We start from the raw sequence: 4078 nt of genomic DNA, 5'->3' as shown, positions 1-4078 counted from the left end.
ATTCTCTGCTGCCCACTAGCAACCGTTCTGAAGTCACTATTAGAAGAGCAGTGATGATCCATTGCATCATGATGGGAAAAGAAGTGGAAGTTCATCAACTGATTTCAACTGAATTCTACAAAATTGCAAACAAAAATTCCAAAGATGCCAGGTTGGCTTATCCAAGCTTGATTTCTATGCTCTGCAAGGATGCTGGAGTAAGGATGGGAATAACTGAGTATATCTCAGTTGAGCGGCCAATCACCAAAGCATCAATGGAAAAATAACAAGCACAGGATGACCCCATCAAGAAGAGAACACAGGAAATTCTCCCAGAAATCCCTCAATCTAAATACTGGGAGTATCTTGAAACATCTATTACCAAGATGCAAGAAGCTATAGAACAAATAAAGAAAGAACAGAAGGAATAAAGTAGCATTCTTTGCTATTTTCTTAAAGAACAGGAGGAGCAAGGGCATGATTTAAGGGAATTGAAGCGCCAGAAATTATCTCTTGAAGGACCAAGCACCCCGCAGATTAGAGGAACATCCACTTCCCAGAACACAGGTTGTTAAATTCCAATCTTAGCCTTAACTATGTGATAATTGTTTTTATTTTAGTTTTACCTTAGGAGTCATATAGTAGTAATTAGTATCTATATTTTTTATTTTATCTCCAATTAAGCTATAATGTAATTTTATCATCATCATTAAACATGAATAAAATAAAAGAATTTCTTTAGAATAAGAGGCAATAAATTTCAAGTTTTTTTTACAAGAAAAATTCTAATTATTTACATGTGGTGGCAATGCTTTCTGTCTCCTGAATGAATGCTTGAACAGTGCATATGTCTTTTGAATTTGATGTTTAAGACTGTTAAATATGTTGGCTCTTGAAAGAATGATGAACATAAGACATGTTATTGATAATCTGAAAAATCATAAAAATGATTCTTGAAGCAAGAAAAAGCAGTGAATACAAAAGCTTGCAGGAAAAAAAATATAGAGAAAGAAAAAAGAAAAAGCAAGCAGAAAAAGCCAAAGCTCTTAAAACCAAAAGGCAAGGGTAATAAAAAGGACCCCAAGGCTTTGAGCATCAGTGGATAGGAGGGCCTAAAGGAATAAAATCCTGGCCTAAGCGGCTAAACCAAGCTGTCCCTAACCATGTGCTTGTGGCGTGAAGGTGTCAAGTGAAAACTTGAGACTGAGCGGTTAAAGTCAAGGTCCAAAGCAAAAAGAAGAGTGTGCTTAAGAACTCTGGACACCTCTAATTGGGGACTTTAGCAAAGCTGAGTCACAATCTGAAAAGGTTCACCCAATTATGTGTCTGTGGCATTTATGTATCCGGTGGTAATACTGGAAAACAAAGTGCTTAGGGCCACGGCCAAGACTCATAAAGTAGCTGTGTTCAAGAATCATCATACTGAAATAGAAGAATCAATAACACTATCTGCATTCTAAGTTCCTATAGATGCCAATCACTCTAAGCTTCAATGGATAAAGTGAGATGCCAAAACTATTCGAAAGCAAAAAGGTACTAGTCCCTCTCATCTAATTAGAATCTGAGCTTCACTCAAAAACTCTGAGATATTATTGCTTCTTGACTTATTAGTAGTATATTTTATTTATCTAGTTGCTTGGGGACAAGCAACAGTTTAAGTTTGGTGTTGTGATGAGCGAATATTTTATACGCTTTTTGGGGTTAATTTCATATAGTTTTTAGTATGTTTTAGTTAGTTTTTAGTTTATTTTCATTAGTTTCTAGGCAAAATTCATATTTCTGGACTTTACTATGAGTTTGTGTGTTTTTCTGTAATTTCAGGTATTTTCTGGCTGAAATTGAGGGAGCTGAGCAAAAATCTGATTTGGCTGAAAAAGGACTGCTGATGTTGTTGGATTCTGACCTCTCTGCACTCAGAATGGAATTTCTGGAGCTACAAGAGTCCAAATGGCGCGCTTCTAATTGCGTTGGAAAGTAGACATCCAGGGCTTTCCAGAAATATATAATAGTCCATACTTTGCTTAAGGATAGATGACGTAAACTGGCATTCAACGCCAGTTCCATGTTGCAGTCTGGCATCCAGCGCCAGAAACAAGTTATAAGTTGGAGTTCAACGCCAGAAACAGGTTACAACCTGGCGTTGAACACCCAAAACAGCCCATGCACGTGAGAAGCTTAAGTCTCAGCCCCAGCACACACCAAGTGGGCCCCAGAAGTGGATTTCTGCACCATCTATCATAGTTTACTCATTTTCTGTAAATCTAGGTTACTAGTCTAGTATTTAAACAACTTTTAGAGATTTATTTTGTATCTCATGACATTTTAGATCTAAACTTTGTACCTTTTAATGGCATGAGTCTCTAAACTCCATTGTTAGGGGTGAGGAGCTCTGGTGTGTCTCGATGAACTAATGCAAGTATTTCTGTTTTCCATTCAAACATGCGTGTTCCTATCTAAGATATCCATTTGCACTTCAATATGAATGTGATGAACGTGACAATCATCATCATTCCTCCACGAACGTGTGCCTAACAACCACTTACGTTCCACTGTAGAATGATTGAATATCTCTTAGATCTCTTAATCGGAATCTTCGTGGTATAAGCTAGATTGATGGCAGCATTCAAGAGAATCCGGAAAGTCTAAACCTTGTCTGTGGTATTCCAAGTAGGATTCAAGGTTTGAATGACTCTGACGAGCTTCAAACTCGCGAGTGCTGGGCGTAGTGACAGACGCAAAAGGATAGTAAATCCTATTCCGGTACGATTGAGAACTTGCAGATGATTAGCCGTGCAGTGACAGCACACCTAGACCCTTTTCACTGGAAGGATGGATGGTAGCCATTGACAACGGTGATCCACCAACACATAGCTTGCCATAGAAGGACATGCGTGCGTGAATCAGAAACAGAGGAAAGCAGAATTTCAGAAGACAAAGCATCTCCAAAACTCCAACATATTCTCCATCATTGCATACAAGTATAATTTGTGTTCTGCCCTTTTATTCCTTGCTATCAAATTTGATAAGTGAATTATTTTATTGTTTTCCTGACTAAGAGTTACAAGATAACCATAGATTGCTTCAAGCCAACAATCTCCGTGGGATCGACCCTTACTCACGTAAGGTATTACTTGGACGACCCAGTGCACTTGCTGGTTAGTTGTGCGAATTTGTGAAGAACTGTGATTTCCAATTTCGTGCACCAATAAGTAATTACAAAAGGATCCTTACCTTCACGCTGAGCCAGCGCTGCTCCTACTGCATGGTTAGAAGTATCGCACATGATTTCAAATGGCTGGCTCCATTCAGGTCCTCTCACGATTGGAGCTTGAGTCAGGGCAGTCTTCAGCTTATCAAACGCTTGTTTGCAATCCTCACTGAACTCGAAATCAATATCTTTCTGCAGTAGTCTGGATAAGGGAGGTGCTACCTTACTAAAGTCCTTAATGAATCTCCGGTAAAAACCTGCATGGCCAAGGAACGAACGGACTTCCCTCACAGAGGAGGGGTAAGGCAAACTAGAAATAACATCCACCTTTGCTCGATCTACAGAAATGCCAGTATTAGACACAACATGTCCTAGTACAATCTCTTGTTTAACCATAAAGTGACATTTTTCAAAATTCAATACAAGGTTTATACGGACACATCTATCTAATACTCTAGATAAACTATCTAAGCAAAGGCTAAAGGAATCACCATAAACGCTAAAATCATCCATGAAAACCTCCATACAGTCCTCAATAAGGTCAGAGAAAAGACTCATCATGCACCTTTGGAAAGTAGCTGGTGCATTGCACAAGCCAAAGGGCATTCTCTTATAAGCATAAGTTCCAAAAGGACATGTAAAAGTGGTCTTTTCCTGATCTTCAGGAGCTATATGGATTTGAAAATAGCCTGTATAACCATCTAAAAAGCAATAATGGGATTTACCTGACAGGCGATCAAGCATCTGATCAATGAATGGCAAGGGGTAATGATCATTGCGAGTGGCTTGGTTAAGACGCCTATAGTCAATGCAAACTCTCCATGAATTTTGCACTCTAGTTGTCAGAAGCTCTCCATGCTCATTTCTTACTGTTGTGATTCCAGACTTCTT

The sequence above is a fragment of the Arachis ipaensis genome, chromosome B01, assembly GCF_000816755.2.
Source record: "Arachis ipaensis cultivar K30076 chromosome B01, Araip1.1, whole genome shotgun sequence".
Classification (NCBI taxonomy): domain Eukaryota; kingdom Viridiplantae; phylum Streptophyta; class Magnoliopsida; order Fabales; family Fabaceae; genus Arachis; species Arachis ipaensis.
Note: the sequence above shows the minus strand (reverse complement) of the source record.